This window comes from Callorhinus ursinus, unplaced genomic scaffold (genome assembly GCF_003265705.2).
Source record: "Callorhinus ursinus isolate GAN/ISIS: 27379988/994484 unplaced genomic scaffold, GSC_fseal_2.0 scaffold7, whole genome shotgun sequence".
NCBI classification, from domain to species: domain Eukaryota; kingdom Metazoa; phylum Chordata; class Mammalia; order Carnivora; family Otariidae; genus Callorhinus; species Callorhinus ursinus.
This window is the reverse complement of record NW_027397069.1, coordinates 45017914-45040319: the sequence shown is the minus strand read 5'-3', so window position 1 is coordinate 45040319 and position 22406 is coordinate 45017914. Positions and strand designations below refer to the sequence as shown.

At 34.8% G+C, this 22406-nt stretch overlaps 1 long non-coding RNA gene across 2 annotated transcripts; it reads left to right on the top strand.

Annotated features, from left to right (window-relative positions):
• Positions 1-1863: 1863 nt before the first annotated feature.
• LOC141373057 (uncharacterized) lies at positions 1864-18888 on the top strand. Of its 2 annotated transcripts, none has more exons than XR_012378687.1 (3): positions 1864-1954; positions 17479-17668; positions 18831-18888. It is a non-coding gene; the product is annotated as an uncharacterized lncRNA (long non-coding RNA). The 2 variants fall into 2 exon arrangements; XR_012378686.1 differs by having other exon boundaries at positions 1875-2120.
• Positions 18889-22406: the final 3518 nt, after the last annotated feature.

Below are 22406 nucleotides of genomic sequence, written 5' to 3'. Positions count from 1 at the left end.
TGCCTATTTGTGTAAAGCACAGGAGAGAAAAGTCAAAGAATAAACCCTGGTAAATATGTGCATTTAGAAGGTGATATAAAAAATAAGAAATCCTTAAAAACACAGATACATAAACTCCTGGGTCTAGTGAGTATCTTGAAGTCCCCTTCCTACATGAAGATATTGAGGTCAGGAGAGACTAAAGATCTTGATAGTTGCAATGACAAAATTTGTACACCAAATGAAGAAGAAAAAGGGAGCAATTGGAAATTAAGGAAGAGAATCAGAATGTTGAAATAAAACAGGCATAAATGAGGAGTAGAGAAAATAAACACATACCTCTTTGAAGACATTTGATGATAAAGAAAGCAGATAATTCCAAATTTTTTAAATGTCCTGTTTTATAGTGAAATATCAATATTTCTTATTTTTCTTTGATAACATGAAATATCCTTAAAAGAAATTGAAATGTTTTAATTATAAAATAATGCATTTAAAGTCAAATACTACCTCTGCATACTGCCTCCTACCTTGATCTTCAATATTTCAATTAATTAAACTATTGTAAGTAAATCAATGAGTAGGCATCAGGAATTATTGATTGAAGAAAGAAAAGAAGTTGGCAGACAATTTAGTTACCAGTAAAAAGGCATCAAGAACATATCTGTACTTTGAAATAATATGTTCTATTATAAATTTATATAATTAGAGGAGTTTGCAAGGCAAATTTTAAAAAAGGTTTTATAAGATAAAAATAACTATAAAATGTGACTTAAAGCATTTCCTAAATGCTTTAATAAGGATAATATCATTTTATCAAATTTATGGGGATTATTCAAGTTAGGTATTATATACTCTTTAAAAAACTCCAATTTGCTTCCTCTCAAAAACAAATGAAAATAAACAAATCTTAGTTTTTCTAATCCATACCAGGAGGGGATTTCTAATGGTGACCAGAATCTTCAGAATACGTACCTCGTATTTATTATATACCAGACATAGTGCTAGGGGATTTCTCAAGTGTAATATTATTAAAGCCCCATAACGACCCTGCGACAAGTATTTGTGTTTTCCATGTGAAGAAGCCCTGTTTAAATATTTGAGCAAGTGACAAAAAGGGTTCGATCAGGGATGATGTCTCATAATTGACATCTTGTCTCATTCATTAACACATGCAAGTATTTATTTATTTAATGATTCAATAAATCATATATAATTCAATAAATGCTTATTAAGCATCAGTTGTGTGCCAGTAAGCACTGTCATGTTAGGTTCATACAAAGATTTATGAAATATATTTTAGTAATTCTAATAAGCTGATCTAGCTACACCTCCTGATTCTACAATTTTCCATGATTACTTTTTCTTGGCTGGGAAGTACTGATCAAGAAGATCAAGCATTGTATCCAAGGATGGCACTGTTCTGTTCAATTCAGCTTGACAAATAACTATGTGTCAAGCAGATTTCTAGGTGCAAGGCTTGTAGAGGTGAGAAAATGTAACATTGTCTCTGTTCTTTTATAATTACAGTCTAGTGGGGAACATAGATGATAAATAAGTAACTACTAGTGTGATGAGTATTATGAAGGAAGAATTACAATGTGCAGTGGGAGAATCTGATCAGACTCAAATGCTTTCCTACAGGAAACTTGACAACAAGAGGACAATGAAAAGAATATTTTTATGGAGATGACTATGGTTTCATTTTCTGGAGCAATATCTCTTGATTACTCTTTTAGGACTTTAAATAGAAAAGCAGTATCTTGCTTTAATCCCCACAACTGCTAAAATTTATTCTTTTAGTAATTCTACTTGTAACAATGCTGAGAACACAGAACAATACAGAATATTCTCAAAAGAATATTCCATTTCAGGTTAAGAAACTATCTATATGAGCTTACATGGCAACTAGTAGCTCACAGTACAACTTCTAAATTGAAACACTAAAATATATTATTTAAAAGGATTATAGAAGGTAAGAGCAATCATAAAAACAAACAAATACAAAACAGAGTGATATAAAATCTAGTGACATGTCTGGGAAGAACTGAAATTAACTTCAAGACCTATAGAGAGGTCTTGTTACAGCCATGCTAGGATTGATACTCAGGCCTGGGTATACGAAGATAACAGGAGACTTGGTATGTACCCTTACAGAATTTAGGATTTATGGGTGAGAGAGACATTAATATAAACCACTATAGTAATGAATGAAAAATTACAACCCTGAAAAACACAATTATGTGATCAAACTTGTGTTAAAATATGCTGTATGTGTATTATAAATCTACACAAAATGAAATGAAAAAAATGCACAAAACAATTATGAAATGCATTTGTGTATAATTTGTGTAATTAGAAAATAAACACAAAAGTAGGGCATAAAACAGTATATAGTGTAAAATTTGTTTTCTTTTTATGTACACATAGGCATATCCAAAAGACTTAAAGATAAAAAAGAACACATATATTATCTGCGAATGGTAGGATTACGATGATTTCTAGTTTCTTCTTTGTTTTCCACATATTCTAAAAATCCACCATAAGCATACATTGCCCTTATAGCAAATTTATCAAAAACATTAAAATAACCTATATTAGTGAATTTGGGGAAGACATTTTACATGCAAAATGTTGTCATGATAGTTTAGTTTGGTAAAATAGAGAACTTGTTTTTGTTGGTTGCTGTTATGCAAGGCTATTGCAGTGCTGTTGATTTTCCTTTTAATCTCTAGTGTTGGTATGCCTTTTTACTCTCTCAATAGGTATTGTTAATACATTACAAATGAAATAATACCTTGAAGATGGCTAGCTCAATTCTTGGTGCACTGCCATAGTGTGGTAAATTTCCTTTCCATCTACCTTCATTTTATTTATTTGCTTATTTAAAAAGACATTTTCATTTTGGATTTAGTTTTAGATTTATAGGAAAGTTGCAAAAATAGTACATAATTCTCTTCCAGTTTCCCCATCATTCACATTAAGATATAATCGAACTTCGTTTTACTTATTCAAACCCTAAAATCTCTTGTTCTCTTCAAAGAAATATCTTCTTAACAGACATATTAGGGGCACCTGGGTGGCTCAGTCGTTAAGCGTCTGCCTTCGGCTCGGGTCATGATCCCAGGGTCCTGGGATCGAGCCCTACATCGGGCTCCCTGCTCAGCAGGAAGCCTGCTTCTCCCTCTCCCTCTCCCCCTGCTTGTGTTCCCTCTCTCGCTGTGTCTCTCTCTGTCAAATAAATAAAATCTTAAAAAAAAAACAGACATATTAAATTCTTGCATATGATTTTTCAATATGAAAACTAATCCTAGTAACATTTTTCAAAATGTAAATGTAATGTAAAGAAATGTAAAGAAATATGATTTCTTTGGAATTATAAACTTTATATATGATTCAATCAATATACTGAAATGAATGAAAATGAATAATTTCATACTGTGAAATGTTACATTTAAAGGAAGAAACAGGCGAAAAAAACTACATTGCTCATTTTCAACTACTGGCAATGAGGCTCCTAACCTGTTTGCCAAACACCACATATTTATATTTGCCATTGTCTGTATCATACCTTTCAGTAACATTGCTCAACGCATACTGGATAGGAGTCTCTAATAACCCAAATGTTATCTTTGTGTACAGCTTATAATTGAAATATATAGCAATAAATTTTAAAAAAAAGTGTATTTGTTGTATTGCTAGAGGATAGATATTATACCATGCAGTATTTCTGACACTTTTTTTAAGCCCAGAAATATGCTGGATGAAGCAAATAGGAAGTTCTGATAAGCATGTGTAAAGAGATCTTATATTGACTCATTTGTTAGTAACAACATGTGCAGAATGAAAGTCAATAGTTTAAAACTAACCAATATAGTTTAGAAAAGTCTAAGAGGAAAAGTTATAAAAGTTGCATCCATTGCATGTGTTTGTTTTGCTTGTTAAAGAACCTAATTAAGTAAAGTTGCATGTATTCAAGCTTTCGCTGGGATTTTTAAGCTTGGTACATTCTACAATGCAGAAAGTAGCCCTGATGGCATCAGATTAAGAATCCAACTTGGTTATTTTTGCTTGGGTATTTATTTACAGATAATAATATTATGGTCATAGAATTACGTATCTGTAATGGATAATACAAACTATTCCAAGTCTTCACTTGCGAGAGACATAGAGTTAGGGGTGCTAAACGAGTAGATCTTATTGAAGATCCATTCTGGATACTCCTGTTCCCCAAAAGAATATCAATAGAGTATGCTTTTCACTAAATAGTATGTATATTTAAAATGCATTGACCCTATGTAATGTCAAATTCATTGGAACAAAAAAAATCCATTTCCCTCTTTGTGCGTATTTTTTCCACCAAGCCAAAAACAACTGTAATCAGATTTTCTTTTTTACACTTTTGTCAAATATTCAAATACAGGGTAGCATTTTTAAAACCTAGAAATACCATAAATAGTGGTTTTCCTATGGATTTTCTTCCTTCTCAATTCAAATGATTTCATTTTGTATATGCAATTTTCTTTTCTGTCTAAATTCATTTTGAGTTGTGTCTTCATTGGTCCACCTGTCCTCTCTGACATGCTTATTTAATTTATTTATTTAGAGAGTGGGGGGAGGGGCACAGGAAGAAGGAGAGAGAATTCCAAGTGGACTCCATGCGGAGCATGGAGCCTGACACGAGGCTTGATCCCACCACCCTGAGATCATGACCTGAGCTGAAATCAAAAGTCAGATGCTTAGCCAATTGAGCCATCCAGGCGCCCCTGACCTGCTTATTTTCTTTGCCAAATAATTACACCTCATTCAGCTTAGGTAATTGGTGGATGGTCAATTACTAATAGGTAACTTAAAATAATTTGAGTATTTTCAATATATTTGAGGTCTTAATTGAAACCATGTTCAATAGGGAGCCTGGGTGGCTCAGTTGGTTAAGCGACTGCCTTCGGCTCAGGTTGTGATCCTGGAATCCCAGGATCGAGTCCCGCATCGGGCTCCCTGCTCAGCAGGGAGTCTGCTCCTCCCTCTGACTCCCCCCTCTCGTGCTCTCTCTATCTCATTCTCTCTCTCAAATAAATAAATAAATAATCTTAAAAAAAAGAAACAGTGTTCAATAAACATTTTTAAAAAGTATTCATACTTTAGATAGCCCAAATTAAAGACAAACTATGTATAATTTTTGGGAAAAGTAACTAAAGTGAAAGCAAAGAATTGGTTAGTGGACTAAGCATAAGTTGTTCAAGTGAAACCCATGCTGCTTTTTTAGGATGGTATAAGTTGAGTTCATGGTGGATTGGGTTAAGCTGCCTTAAGTCTGGTCCTGCGTTTTAAATTTGACTTAACATAATAAGAAGTAAATGTTTTCTGCTTTGTGCTTTTAAGTTTGTAAGGATTGGAAAATATCAGTGGACTTTTAGGGGAAAGAATCACCAAGCATAGCAGATCCAGGCCTCTAGACAGAAAGGCTGGAGCCACTATAATCTGCCTGGAGACTAAAAGGAGGAAAAATATTGTCCTTCCTCGGCTCATACAGGCCCTCACTGCGAGGTGAAGGAGCATCTCATGTGTGCACTTGTACTTACCCTTATATGGTCTGTTGCTAGGAATAATAATAAACAGTAGCTCATTACACAACGTGCTGTCTCATTATGTGAGGAGCTACTCTGGCTTATTAAAAACAAAATACTGAAAGCCTAAAAGAAAACATGACTGAAACTAAATGCAAACAACTGTGCCTTTTATTTTAGATATATTGATCTCCTACAAAAGACTGACATACTTAATGAATATCCTTAATGATTTTATAGTGGGGCAAATTATCTCTGAAAGTAACATGGCTTAAAAAGAAGGTGTGATCTGGCACCCACTGAAATCCAATATTCTTGTAGGCAACACTAGTCACCATGTTACAACTCTCTGGGAGCAAGAAAGCTACAAAATCAGGAAGGGAAATAAAACTACTTTGTTTTAGCCAGAGTTTCCAAGTCAACTAAAATGCTTCCAGGGTGCCATGAAAATATTTCCCAAACTAATCTAATCCTGGACTTAGTAATTACTTTCACCCTTTCAGGCAAAACGCAGATGACAGAAAACAGCAAATTATTTTTAGGGGGATTTAGTAGGGATGAGGTATCCTATTCAAAGAAAATATTCATTACTTTAAATCATAACGTCTTGAGACTTTATTTTCAGGCAACTTTCCAAATACTTAAGGTATGATTGAGCTACAAAAAGGTTAAGTTGGAAGATAAATCAGTAAAATTTTTGAGATTGGAGTTATGTGAATGGTCTACAGAGGCTCAAAGAATTTGAAAGTGGGCAGAAAAAAATGCCATGAAAATATAGAAATATTTGATACACATTAAAGACAAAGACATTAAATTTGGATAAAACAAACCAAGAAAGATTTCGGGCATTAGAAATAAAAATTAAGGAATTTCTGTTAGGTAACAATAATTTAGTGTATTTCTGGATACAACAGATCATGATCTAGATGTGATTTGTATCCTTCCAGAAATATAACTGGCCAAATAATTTTCTGCAAAGAAAAAAAAGAATCCAAAAACATTAAAATACATTAATGACCATCTTAGAATCATGTCAGTTCTATTTGCAAAATGAAAGGCTATCAGACATCCCTTTCTTGAATGCCCTAATCTCTATTTTGGCATTGTCCAGGTTCTGCAAGAACACAGTTTAGACCACTTGCTATGGTAAAGGACTTTCAGCAGAACTCTGTCAATCCCAGGGGAGATCTTACATATCAATCTTTATTCCAATAGAAGTATTGAATTATTCCTATTATAGAGTTATACCTATAGAAAATTGAAGGTGAAAGAAAATTTAGTACAAATGCTCAGCCACTTCTGGGTGCCTGGGGGGCTCAGTCTGTTGGGTATCTGCCTTCCACTCCAGTGGTGATCCTAGGGTCCTGGGATAGAGCCCCACGTTGGACTCCCTGATCAGGGGGGAATGTTTTTCTCCCTCTCCCTTTGCCCCTCCCCCTCCACTCATGCTCTGTCTCTCGCTTTCTCTCTCTCAAATAAATAAAATAAAATCTTTAACAAACAAACAAATGCTCAGACATTTCAATTTACATAGAGGAAAACAAATACCAGGAAGAAAAAGAAATATTTCAATAGTAGATCTTACTTAATCTTTAAAGAAATCTTATGAAATTTATATTATTGCCCTATTGATAAAAATATAAGGTTCAAAGTGTTTAAATAATTTGCCATGAGTTTCTCAGCCAGATGTCAGTGGATTTCAAATTCAAACATTATAATGGAGTATTTAATTCTCAATACCACAGCAATATGAGAAAATGTGGTGGACATAAGGCTAAAGTCTCCTGATTCAGTTTCAGTAATTTTCAGAGCCTAGACAGGGGGATTTTTATTGCAATAGATTAAGAAATACAATACATATAAATAATATATACTTATATATATCATAAAACAATTTATTTCAATTTTCCTCCTATCCGTACTTTGTCTCATATTCTTACCTTAGTGTAGAGATAGAAAAAAATTACAAAAAGTTAATGTAGAATCATAAATAAAGAATAAGCTATGTTGTAGTAGGATGTTAATTTTTTATTACAAATAACATCTGAGAGAATTTTTAATTAAAATCCATTGTAATGGCTAATGGAGCCATGGGAAGGAGAGACTGTGAAGACAGGCAGTTAATTGGAGAAGAAGGTGGTGTGTTTTGCACGGGGGACTGTGTTCCTATTCAAGTTTTCCCTTTAACTTGCTCTATGACTTTAAATAATTATGTAGGACCAACCCAATGCAATAGCTAAGGATGTTCATCTCTTGTGTTAATGCCTTTGGGTAATCCTCTGTCTTTGAGTGTGAGGGGAATCTGTGACTTGCTTCTAACTAACCGTATCTGCCAAACGTGATGGGATGTTACAGTATATAAGACTTGATCTTAGCAGACTGAAGCAAGAGACTCTCCTGTGGCTCAATAAACGAAGTGGCCGTGTTGGAGAATCCCATGTGGCAGAGAGCTGCGGACAGCCTCTAAGAACAGCGAAAAGCCAGTGTCCTAGGAATATAACTACAAGAAAATGAATTCTGTCAACAACTTGAATGAGTTTGGAAACAGAGTCTTCTCCAGTATAGCTTCTAAAGGAGAAAGTACCCTGTGACACTTTGAGTAGGGAGGAACCAGCCTCTGTGCCTTCACTCCTGACTCACCAAGACCATGATACACAAAACATTTGTGGTAATCTGTTATGCAGCAATAGAACACTAACATAATGGCTTACCTTAATTTCTTTGGGACTGAGTTGAAAAATTAAATATATTTTGAATACTTTTTTTTTCTAAATTTTTTCTTGGTTGTAGGAATCTGGAATTTAAAGGTTATAACCTGAAAAGTCAATGCTCTCATGTAAGCAAGATTGTGAGACTGAAATATAAACACATGAAAGCATATATGGTGTAAGGACCATTAAAAAGGGCTAAAGTTTAACTCTGTGTTACCTCCTGTATGGGTTTCCTGGCGTAGCGACCTCTTTAAGTAGTCTGAACTGTTTCACTTTGAGCCAGTAGGAAGATTTCGTAAGTAAAAACAGCTATCCATTATCCCTGCACTTTGGGAAAGTGTCCCACAGACCTCCGGGAGATATCTGATTGCTCTGGCAGATGATCCTCCTAAAACTGACAGAATACTGGATCCTTAAATACAGAGTTAAATGCATTTAACCATCTTTACCTCATGTGATTCCTCTACTTAAAATAAATTCACTTTTCAAGTTCTAGGGTGGGTAGTGGTGCTTGTAGATTTGTTCAGGTTTCCTTAATACTGTAAAACATGCACAACAGTAATTATACATAAAAAAACATAAGAAGAGAATGTATTCTGCTTTTACAATGACTTCCTCCTACCAGGCTCACAAAGCTGAATTTCAATTTATTTATTTATTTATTTTTAGACTTAGGCCAGAAAACAAATCCAGAACATGCAGTTTTAATTTAAAGAATTCTCACTCCATGCTTACTATTTGGTCTATTGTTTAAAAACATTGGACTAGAATGTGTTTTCCTACAATTAGGAATGATTCTTTGCAAAGCAAGGACACACAAAATACCAGTGTGCTGCTTTATGGCTACCATTTTATATCTTTATTAATTATATTTTAATAACAAATATACCTTGTTTGTATTTTGATAACCTGAACTACTTTAGTTGCCTCATCATCTCCTAGAGAAAAAAGTAAAGAAAAAAAACTTATAAAACATTTTGTAGCTGAGAAATGTAAGCTACTGTATAAAAATTTCTGTTAAACATACATGAGTGAAACATAAGCACTTACTACTCATTTTACGTTTCTTTATTTTCAAATAGGTATGTTAATTTAATAAAGACATCACTAGAGGTCATTAAAAATTGTCTGTCTTCTCTCCATTCTTGCCTTTTCTATTCTGCCCTCTTTTATTTTGCCATTCTCCCTCCAAACACATTGGGCCTGAGTTCTTATAAAATGCAGGTAATTTAAACTTTTGCTTCTCTTTAATAGCTCTTCAGGGATGTTGGAGAAAAGCAAAGTTTTATACATATTAAAACTAAAATGTGAACTACCAGTTTGGAATATAGACAAGAGTTGGTAGAGTTATGCGACGGTAGAAAATGGGTTTCCCTCCTGAAAGTTTAATTTGGTAGTATTTTCTGTAAGGTGCCTGGAGCACTTGTTAACATTCATAACATGCTAACGAGATTTATTTTTCATAGAGAATATAAATTGGGCAGGAGAAAGCTTTGGGAATGAACAACAGGCTGGTATGGAGAAATGCAGGAATATGGTTCTACCTACTGCCCTTCCTTTTTCCAACACATATGCACACCGTTAAGCCTGAGCCCCGCTTTCATTTTCTCTTTGCTTTTTTTTCCCTCTCTTTGTTTTTTTTTTTTTTTTTTTATTTTGAGAGAGAGAGAATGAGAGATAGAGAGCACGAGAGGGAAGAGGGTCAGAGGGAGAAGCAGAGTCCCTGCTGAGCAGGGAGCCCGATGTGGGACTCGATCCCGGGACTCCAGGATCATGACCTGAGCCGAAGGTAGTCGCTTAACCAACTGAGCCACCCAGGCGCCCCTCTCTTTGCTTTTTATTTCTCTACCTCCCTTGCAGTTTCCATTCGCATTCCTTTCTCCCAAAGCCTTTTAGTTTACAGTTCAAAATTGTACATTTCTGTCTATTCTAACACCCCTGGTAGTGTCTTTTTTTTTTAATTCAACATATTTAAAATGATCAACATATACTCTAATTCCTTAAAACTTGAATTTGGTGTCTCTAACAATTTGAATTATACTTTAAGCACAAATATTTCATCAAAATATATTTGTCATTTTATTTTTAGATGTTTATTATATGAAGTATGTATGTGTTTAGTAAGATTAAAACACAGAATCCAGATTACCATTACTTGATATTTCAATTACAAATCTCACCTAATTACAAAATTAACATCATAAACATTATATGTTTAATATCTGTGTATGCCACATGTTATTTTTATGTCATTGTATTTTTATGAAATTTAGTGAACTTTGTTGAGTGCAGAGTCTTGGCAAAGCACTAGTCACTGATCAGTCCTGATCAAGTCAACAAATATCCTCAGATTCTGAAACAGTCTTAGAGCTGGGGAGAGAATTCAGCTAGATCTGAATCTCATTTTTATCTCCAGTTTCACATCATTGCTAGAACTCAGCTTCATTTTCAGAAACTGCATAAAAGAAACCCAATTTAATGAAGGAGACTTTATAGAACCATGGACTCAAACATGAATTCTAGTTTTTTTATTTTGCTTATGGTCTCAAGAACACATTCACTTATTCCTGAAATTCCTATTTTACAGGAAGTTTTTAGTGGAAATAACATATTTTCAGCTGCTTAGGAAGCTAACATTCAGAAGATGCAAATACTTGTGGCGCCTGGGTGGCTCAGTTGTTAAGCGTCTGCCTTCGGCTCAGGTCATGATCCCAGGGTCCTGGGATCCAGCCCCACATCAGGCTCCCTGATCAGCGGGAAGCCTGCTTCTCTCTCTGCCTCTGCTGCTCCCCTGCTTGTGCTCTCTCTCTCTGTCAAATAAACGAATAAAAACTTAAAAAAAAAAAAGCTCTCTCTCTTTAAAAAAAAAGAAGATGCAGATACTTTATAATTGAGACACTTCCTGAGATTTGTACTTCAAAACATAGCCACACAAAATAAAGCACATTTTTACAATCACTAACCACTTTTGAAATTGAGAATTCATTTTCTGGCAAGAGCTGTGTAATTTTTAAAAATCTATTATTTCTTCAAACTCAGGGCAGTACAAGCAAAAAGAAATAAGAACAGTTTTACAGCGCCATCTGTTTAATACACATGTTCAGTATGAATCTAAATATCTGGATTTCTGTAAACAATAGAACAGTTTCTTTTTATTCTCTGGAAAAAATTTGTTTGTATCACTGTTGATCTTTTCCCTTCAATTTCAAAATGATGTTCACTGAAGAAATCAGGACTTTTGTAACAGGAAAAACAATAAAATGATGTTTACATTAATTCCCATTTCACAGAGGCCAGATCATGGACCTTGAATCAGGATGCCAGGATTATAATCTCGACTCCAGCCCTTACAAAATACCTAAATTTAGAGAAATTAGTACATGAACCTTAGGTTTGTCACCTATAAAATGGAGTTAATAACAGTGCATAAATAACAATTATTTTGAGATAGACATAGACTTTTTCATTTACTCTGAGTACCACCCTCCCTGGCATACCATAAAATCCAACAAGGATTACTAACATCATTATTTTTCTTTAAGGATTTATTTTAGAGAGAGAGAGAGAGAGACACCATGTGAGCAGGGGGAGGAGCAGAAGGAGAGAATCTCCAGCAGATTCCAGCAGATGCCCTGCTGAGCGGGGAGCCCAACCCTGGGGCTTGATCTCACAGCTCTGAGATCACGACCTAAGCCAAAATCAAGAGTCAGACACTTAATCAACTGAGCCACCCAGGTGCCCCACTATTATCATTATTATTAAAATCAAATTATTTTTTTTCAAAAAATTACATACCATTTTGTGAAGATTTTATGAGGTCATTTTCATTTTTTTCATGTGAAAGTGAAAAAAATACATTATAATATTTAGGCTTATTGATAAATATGGTAGTAATTAAATATCCACGGATATACATTGAAGTTAAAGCAAGAATCAGTAAGTATTAGAATTTCCCATTTTTCCTTACACATATAAATACTTAAAGAGAATCTTAAAGGTCCAGGCATGTGTATTCCATAATGAAACAAGAAGCATTTGTAACTGTTCACATTTTACCCCACTAAAGAAAGCAAATAAATACATGTAGATATGCATACAAATGAAAATGTAATTACAGATATTTCTCAACCTGCACAATATTTGAGTTCATTTCTCCTCCACTTGTCTTCTTCAGTATCCAACAAAATGTATCTATTACAACACACCCACTAGTTTACTTGTGCTAGCATCCCATTTCGAGAGACTCTCAGAGTACCATCATAAGGTAAATAGCAGGTATTTATTAATTGTATTTAGATGCCAACAAACAAATATCATCCATTAAATAACTGAAAAGAGGAAAACAGGTAAAAGAATGTAGAAAAGAAGTTAACTATCAAAAAAAAAAAAAGAAAAAAAAGAAGGTAACTATCATTCCAAGGTACTTTTTAGAAATAAGGAAGGATCTAAGGAATATAAAGTTTTTATAATTTAAAGTACATGGGACAATCAATTAAGAAACCAGTATCTGAGAAGCCTGCTAGTACTTTATCATTCTTTATTAAGAAATTATTGCAATGCTGTCCATAAAGTGATATCTAATGAATCACTTCACATTTTATAATTATAGAAACACTTAATTTTGGTTTTAAATAGGCTAAAGTACATAAAGAAATATCAGTGTTTTAAATTTTGTGTGTAAATAGTAACCTAGATTTTTGGAGTTCATCAAACAAAAGAGCTATACTTTCTTGTGTCACTTAGGCTCTGTGCCTCAGTTTCATTATGCATAAATAACTGGATAAGATCATACTTAATGCTCTTTCCATTGCCAAATTTATAATTCTACAAGTTATTTTAAAATAAGGTTATATTTTTATATCTGTTTTTAAAATTTAATTAAGAAATATATGCTTTTCCTATAGTTAAGAGTCCCTCATGGTTTTTTCTCCCTCTGATGACTTCCCATTCTGTTTTCCCTTCTTTCCCCTACAATCCTCTGCCCTGTTTCTTATATTCCATATATGAGTGAAACCATATAATAATTGTCGTTCTCTGATTGACTTATTTCGCTCAGCATAAAGGGGAGGTGGGTGGGGGGATGGGGTCATTGAGTGATGGGCATTAAGGAGGGCATGTGCTGTGATGAGCACTGGGTGTTATACACAACTGATAAATTATTGAACACTATATCTGAAACTGATGTACTATAAGTTGGCTAACTGAATTTAAATTAAAAAAGAAATTTTGAAAAGTATGAAAACAAAAAGAAATATAGGCTTTTTTTTTTTTTTTTTTTTTTTTTTTTTACCCAGAGAGGGGTCCATACAGTGTTATTCTGAGTTTCTGTCCGTTACTTAAAGGGAAATTTTCACAATGTCTAGAGCCCTTGATGTCCTACAAGTGAAGGAGGGGATCTCCTTAAATTTCTTACAGCAGGAATGCACTTAGACGGCACCAACCTTGACCTCCAAATGGATCGGTACATCTACAAAAGGAAAATGGCATCTACACCATAAATCTGAAGACAGCCTGGAAGACGCTCTGCTGGCAGCTCGTGCCATTGTTGCCCTTGTTGCCACTGAAAACCCGGTGATGTCATGTCACATCCCTCGGAATACTGACGAGCGGGCTGTGCTGAAGTTTGCGGCTGCCCCTGGAGCCACTCCTGCTGCCAGCTGCTTCATTGCTGGAACCTTCCGTCCATAACCCGATCCAGGCAGCCTTCCAGAGCTGAGACTTCTGGTGGTTCCTGCTCCCAGTGCTCACCACCATCCTCTCCAGAGGCATCTCAGGTTAACCTGCCTGCCCTCACTCTGTGTGACAGACTCTCCTCCACCGACGTGGACGTGGCCGTCCTGCGCAACCACAGGGAGGGAACTCGGTGGGTTTGAGGAGGCAGAGGCCGGCTGGGAAGTTCTGCGCACGTGTGGTCCGGGTTCCTGTGAGCTCTGGCGGGAAGTCACACCAGCTCTCTGCTTCCGCAGGGATCCTGAAGAGACTGACAAGGAAGACCTGGCTGCTGCTGGAAAGGCTGTGAGCAAGGAGGAATTTCAGGCCGAATGCACAGCCCCAGCTCCAGAGTTCACTGCTACTCAGCCCGAGGTGGTGGTGGGGTCTGAAGGTGCACCGGTGCCCTCCGGGCGCTTCGGGCCCTTGGTTCCCTGCTGAGGCCTGGTCTGCAGCTCCCACTGCTCAGGCCTGAGTGTGGGGACGACTACTGACTCTAAACAGAAAGTGGAAATAAGGTTGATGGAAAATAAACAGCTTCTAAAAAAAAAGAAAGAAAGAAAAGAAAAGGAAAAAGAAATCTAGAATCTTTGCTCTAAGGAATAGAAAATAGTAATTCTCTGGATATAGGCTCTGGAGGGTATGCTGTAAGATTTTAAATTCTGATCTTAATCATCATTGGGAATAGCCTAAAGAAAGCATGAGATACAATTTTCATTATTAATTGTAATGTCTTGTAGAATATAATTTTCTAAATTGATCTGTGATAAAGTCGTGAACTATATTGAGTGGTGAAATCAAGTTTATTTATTTCAAAATTAGTAAGCAGTTATTGAATAGGGGAGCTGTGGAATAATTATTTTAGAATACATTTGGGAAAGACTTCAACAAATTTCCCTGATTAAATTAGATGTGGACTTTAAAATCATGATTTGAAATCATGAGCTTTCTGATGGATTTGAAAGAATTAAGTTTAATGTATCTATGAGAAACAAAATAATCCTGAAGACTGGTGGGAAACAGACTATTTAAGTATTTTTTTCTGCTTTGTTGGAATCCTCAAAATAAACATGGAAAAAGGCCAAACAATAAGAGGTGGAGGATTTTCATTAGGATTAGGCAGTAAAAGTTGTCAGCAGAGTCTGAAGTATCAGACTCTGCCCTTGCCAGAAAAATAATGACAAGAGCAGTTTAGACCTCTAAATAATCTACATATTTTGTGAAAAGGGGAAGGGAATTAATATTAAACTGAATATTTTGTGAGACTGTAGGGAAGATTCTATAGCAAGTTAAACATGAATTTGTCATAGGTAATAGGAAAGGGGAAAGAAAATTTATGAAAGAAGGGAAAATAAAGGGTAAAGATATAACAAAAAAGTAAGGGAAGACGTCAGGTGACACAAGCCAATGTAGATAGAGGGAACAAATTAACCTAGAGCTTAAAAGAGAATCTACTGAAACAGAGAAAAGTGAAAAAATAAACTCCCATTATTCTAATGAAGTGCTAGAAAATAGGCAAATAAAGGTGCTACGCTCTTGAACACATTAAGAGAAAATTTCACCTTATTTATTATGGTAGTTTTGAAAATAATTTTCACCAGTTGCTCAGTAATTCCTAAATTCTGGCAGGTGAATATTTAGCAATCCAGGCGTCTCTGATACCAGATGGAGTTCTTCAAGAATATATAGCTTGGCAAAATGGCAGGGTATACTAAATGAGGATAATTAGCCATTCACACTGAATTATAAGTAATCCTTTTGCTGAGTGAAGGTGTTCTGAGTAGACCAAGAACTGAAGATGTTTAACAAAGTAATGGGCAACTTCACCCAAGGCTCTGGCACAAATTCAAATTAAGGGAAATAAATAATCATGCCTGAGGTAGCCAAGCTTATGCCAAAGTATCGGCATAAGTCTGCAAAAGCAAAGTGAAAATGTAAATAGTTAACAACAAAATTTTGACATTAGAAATTCACTTAATTTTTGATCAAATAAGAAAGAGCTGTTGTGAATATCACTTTGTCATTAAAACAAAAGAGTTTTAATCAGTGAAATCTGTGTCTCCCTAAAAACATCTTGAAATATTAAACTATTAGTAATATAAGCTTAATAGAATAATGAAAATTTCTTAAGGTTGAAGTATTTCTGCTACATTTCTGTTCAATTAAGTATTTACATCAGTAATAAAAATAAGCAGTAGCATGTATTTTCAAGAAGGAAAATCCAAAATTATATCTACTAAAAATCATTAATTGAATCAAATAGGAAATATTATATATTTATCAAAAATGTTTATATGTATTAATATTATTTTTTTAAGATCTTATTTTCAGTAATCTCTACACCCAATGTGGGGCTCAAACTCACAACTCCAAGATCAAGAGTCTCGTGCTGTACCGACTGAGCCAGCCAGGAGCTCCTACATATCTTAATATTATATGAATACTTTCTGTGGATTAGGACAGAACGCCTGGGCCAACATTTCAATGATGATTTAACATCATAATATAGAAAGGCAAATACATAATTTGGGATAAGACAGAGCTGGGTTCAAATGCCAATTCTATTATTTACTCTCTGGGTTAAGATTGGAAAGTTATTTCCTTCTTCTGAAATGTGGTTCTCTGTTTCTAAAATGTTGTTAAATGCCTAGTCATAAAGGTGTTTTGAAGATTGGATTAACTTAGATAATGAATGTAACAATCTAGTATCCCACCAGGCATGGAGTAAACAGTCAAGATGGAAATTGTAATTGTGATTTCGTGAAAGAGTAACAACTCCATTCCAGTGTTATCTCAAAACCTTCCTAGCCTCTCTTTTAAATATCCCCACATGAAGGCAATGTTCTCTCCGTGATCCTCAGATCCACCCTATACCCCTGCACCCAGGCTCCACTGAAGTCTCTTAATGTCTGCAGTTGCCTGAGGAACCCGTGAAGTATATCTCCAAAAACTTAGTCGCACTTTGTATTGGTGATATTCACTTATTTGTCCCATTCTTGTGACTTCAAGATTTCAAAAACCTACCCGATGCTGTCAGCCACCTCACTTAATCTTTGCTTTCTGTTTAGCACTTCTCTTTTCTGAGATACTACTGTTTCATAGGAGGAAACCAAGCCACAAAGTCTGTCAAATAAAAAAGGAAAAGACAGGATTCTCATCCTTCCCAGTTACCCATCTTCTATTATCTTATGAAAAGTAGTTTTATCTTCTTATCCTCATTGTGGCTTATTTCATGAAAAATCTGAATTGCTATAATATTTGTTTGTAGGTGTGTGAAAAATGTGACTTGACAGATATAATTCTTTATATTGATTTAATTATGCAAGTTATAGATAAGCAAAGGAAGAGGGACAGATTAGGAGTGTGTGATGGCATTATAAAACGTATATGAAGTAAATGCAAATGTTGACAAAGTTGGGCTTCCATGTACAACATTAGTTTTACATGTTTCTGCTTAAGATGTGCACTGCCTTACTGTGTTCTGTTCTATTGTACTCCACTCTCTTCTACAGTGTCTGATAAAGTGAGGAGGATTGTGTTTTATTGGAGCATGTGACTCTGCATACTTGTACTGCAGATGGTAGTGAATTTGTGGAAGCAGATTGCATGTTACATGAGCCTACTTATGTCAACGCGCAATGTCAGAATCCAACTTATAAAACATGCAATATGAATTAAATTCCAAAGAACGATCAAAGATAGGTAAAAGCATTTTGGAATCGTTAAGCAGGCTAAGTCTACAAGAGTGTTCCTGGGAGGGGTTCAGGAATATTTATTTTTATAAAGTTTCTGCTTTTTAAAAATTATTTTGTTATGCCTGATTAGGCACAATTATCTTGTCCTTTTCTAAACTCCAAAAGCATTCCTATGTGTATAGTGTCATTAGCTGTTGGTAATATGCTCTCTTGTGATGGCACTATATTCTCATCTCACAATGTTAATTAATTTTTCAAGTCAGACATAAAGTTTCCTTAAGGCAGGGGCAATGTATTATACTAATTTATTCAATAAATAATTTTGATAGAGGAATAAATGGTTAGTGAATATGCAAATAATACTGAAGTAAAGCACACAAAAATAAGAAAGTTAATCAAAAAATTTTTTAAAAAGCCATTAATATTGTTCTCCCAACTTATGCTCTATTAAGGTATTATTTTAAAGAATTTGAGCAGCTGGGGATGGTAGAACGAGCATGAAAAATGGAGGCAGTCAGACCTAATTCCAAACCCTGGCTCTGCTGCTTGCTGATTGTATAATAATAGGATAATTACTGATTTGGGTGATTGTTAATTCTCTTATTGGTATGATATGTAGACTAGCAGAGATCTCATTTTTTTTTCCCCACTGGGAACTTGATAATATAAATATGTCTTAAATGTATCTCTCAAAACCTATTCACTATGTCTGAGCATATAGTAGATGGTAAATAAAGGCAGGTTTGTTTGTTTTTTTTTTTTTTCCTACTAATTTACCTACTGCTCTAGAACTCCTCATCATGGGGATGACTTTATGGAAAGAAATGATGCTGAAGCAAAGATTTGGAACCTAGTAAAAATAATAATTTCTGGATTAATTTGTTAATTTCCAAAATAATAGAATATTAACTGAATCTATTATATTCAACTTAACTCATGTTTCCTTATCAAGGTTATGTCTGACATTTTAAGTTGTATAATATTTTTAAATTGTTTATTGCTTATCAGATAATTTCTATTTTCTACATTTTCAATTAAATATTATGTCTAAGAGAAATGCTAATTCATGAAATTATAAAGTTGCATGTGACATTTTGTGGGATGAGGTAATTTTGATTAGTTAAAATCATTAAAGTCTACTGATTTTGAGTTTCACAATTTATTGACAGTATAGTTCATTAACTGCTGGTTCCATAGATGATCTACAGTCAATGAAGTATAATTTCCTACACATATACTTAGAAAATTGCACTCAGCAGAAAGTGAGTACCAGAGGTCCCATCAGTATCACCAATTCTTCTTCTTCTTCCTCTAGATTTATTTATTTATTTGGTATGGGGAGGAGGAAAGGGAGAAATAGACTCCATGCTGATTGCAGAGCCCAACTCGGGGCTCAATCTCATGACCCTGAGATCACAACCTGAGCCTAAACCAAGAGTCAAATGCTTAACCAACTGTGCCACCTAGGCACCCCAGGATTGTTCTTCTGATAGATCAAGACAATTAATAGATTAAGCCTTAGATCCCTAAAAATTCCATTAGCTAGGCAAACTTGTTCCTCAATTGCTACTGATCCTCAATTGCTGCTGACAGTTTGCAAAACAAAGAAATTGAATTTTAAACATGAAGATTAGTAAAAAAGGGGGAAAGAAAAAAATTCTTATTTTACTTAGTTTCCTACTTGTGCATTATTAAAATGGTGGTGTTGCTCTATATACTTCTTTCTATCATCTTTGTTATAATTCTATTTGAGGCCTCCAATGTATCTAGGTTGGATGACATCAATTATGTGCTAACATCTTTTACCTTTATTAACACTTTCTCCCACGCAGCACCATCTACTTCACCTCAGAGGAATGTCCTATTTCCTTTAATAACTATTCAAACCCATTCACATTACTTTTAAGGCACTGAGAATCTAACCTTAGCTCACCTCTTCAGGCTTCTGTCCTGACCTTGTCTCTGACTGCCAGTTCCCAGAAGCCTTACTAAACTTCCTTCATTTCTTTACATGTGCTCTTTTATCTCTCTCCTTCAGGTTTTTCCATACTTCTGCTATGACATTCTTTCCCTCCAAAATTAACCTGGCTAACTTATACTCATCACTCAAATGTCAGCTTAGACATAATTTTCTACACTAGGTGCTAACCCTTGTTTGACCCTGTAATTCTGAGACAGATGTTGTTCTTACGAGCTCTTATAAAACACTGTTCTATGTCCACACTAATGTGTAATTGCCTGTTTAATTGTCTGCACCCCACACCAGATGGCAAAACACCTTGTTCACCCTTGAATTCCCAGTCAACAGCACAATGCTTGGCACATTAGTAAAAAAAAAAAAAAAAAAAAATGCCATGGAATGGATGAGTAAACTCATATGATTTTGGTTTGCTTATTTTACAGGGAGAGGAAAACCCTTGAATGGGAATATGATTTTTATTTTTTTAGTTCTGCAAGACAATGTAAGAGCAGATAATATCATTTTATCGGTTATACTTCTTACAAATGACTCAACTTTCTTTCTTTATATTGAACATCATTCCTAGGCTCAAAAATTATTTCCAAGTAATAAAATAAGCGGAAACATAGTTATAACATAATGCTCAAATTTGTTGAAATTAGAGGATATTTGTAACTTAGACCTATGTGAAGAGCAAAAACAGATTAGTGAGGCTTGCAGAGGATAACACAGATGAGAAACAAATTGTTTCACATTGCAGAAATTAAAATCTTAGAAATTGGAGAGGACAACTTTGGTGGAAGACAAGGGGGAGGTGGAGAGAGATGCTGAAACGAAAGGTATTGCTTGAATGCTTATTAATAGAGTAGAATGGGGGCCAGGTCCCCAGTGACTCCTTATTTGACCTGGATACATTTCCCCTTCACCACCAGTCCTAGGCAATGTGTTTTAGAACCTGAACCTGAAAGGTTTCAGAGAAAAGCAGAGGTAAAAGATGGGGCAAGAAAGAATAACTGAAAGTCAACACAATGAAGTATGTGGCCCCAGATCTCACAAGGACCCAAAATGCAGGTGGGATTCTTTCCTGATCTCATTCCTTTTCTTTCGCAGTCACCCCCTCAACCTCGTCACAACAGAGTAAAGGACCCCTCTCTGGAGCAAAAGAATGTCTTTAAAAGATTATCTTGCAGAAACTAAGTGTGGGAAGTAAACCCCCTGGTAAAAAGAGTACAAATGATTGATTTCACCACTTGACAAACTCGGTCCGCCCATGGGGAGTATTTGCAATTAGTTTTTTAGATATTTAACCTTAAGTATAAATTTCTTTTAAAAAATTTTCTAAAGTAAATGGGGAATAAAGCAAAGGAAACCATGAGAGACATTCAGCAGAGACAAATTTCAAAGAAAATTTGATCACCTATCAGAGAGAGAAGATACTGCGTTGTGTAACAAGGATATGCTGCTATAAAAAGAAACAAAAGAAAATAAGAAATATCAATTGGCAATTAAAATTATGAAAGCTGATGGGGTGCCTGGGTGGCTCAATTGGTTAAGCTTCCAACCTTTGATTTCAGCTCAGGTCAGGATCTCAGGGTCGTGGAATTGAGCCCTGTACTGGGCTGGGTGTGTAACTTGCTTGGGATTCTCTCTCTCTCCCTCTTCCTCTGTCCCTGTTCCCCACCCCTGCTCATTCTCTCTCTCTCTATCTCTAAAAAAATACATAAATAAAATTATGAAAGCTGAAATTTTATAAAAGTTCATTAGAGAGATTTAGGAGTTAAAGTTGATCTTTCAAAGAGTAAAAGAAAAAAAGAAGTTGAGAAATAAGGAAGAAAAGTTAGAAGATTGAAGAAGTAATTGCTACATCTGATTAATAAGAGTTCCAAAGAGCACAGTGGGGAGGAAATTTCCAGTGAAATAGTACAAGAACCTTTATTAGAACTCAAGAGTATAAAACTCCAAATGGAAATAGCCTACCAAGTCCAAATACAATGAATTGAAAAGTAGATGCATCATTAACATAATTTTGAAATTATAGATCACCAGGGCTGAGTAGTCAATTCTAGAATTTCATAGGGTAAAAATAAGGTCATGATAAATATTCAAGCATAGCATTAAATTACTCAAAAACATTGGGAATCAAGTTTGAATGGAGCACTGCCTTCAAAAGTCTGAGATGAAGTTATTTTTGTCTTCAAATCTTCAAATTGCAAAAACTGCAAACCAAGGAAAATAACAAAATAAAGATAATTTCAGACAATGAAATGTCAACATTTTATTCCCCACTCACCCTTTCCTGGGAATCTATTAGAAGACATGCTTAATCAAAGATTGAAGGCAAACCAGTAAGTAGTAAATAGGGAGGTTCCAAAATAATACATGAGAGTGTAAAACTATAATAATAACAAATCAACAGATAATATATTATGAATGGTTATCAGCACATTGAAAATATTAATAAATAGGGAAATAAAAGCCAGCCTCTATCTAAATAGTATTTATAAGAGTTGAAAACAGTAGATTCAAAGGACAAACTACTTTTTTGTGTGTGTATGGAACAGATGAATGGATAGCCAGGCTACTGCTAAGTTCTATTATAAGCTTTTCATCATAAATTTGTGCTTAAAATATGTACAAGTATTAATGTAAAAATATAAAAATTAATTATAAACAAAATTATCCTTGTATTTTTTTTCCAATCTGTATTCAACAGAAGCAGAAGTGATTGAATGATAAAATGTTTTCTAGGAAAACCACAAAATTTATACAAATAATTAGAGTCCAA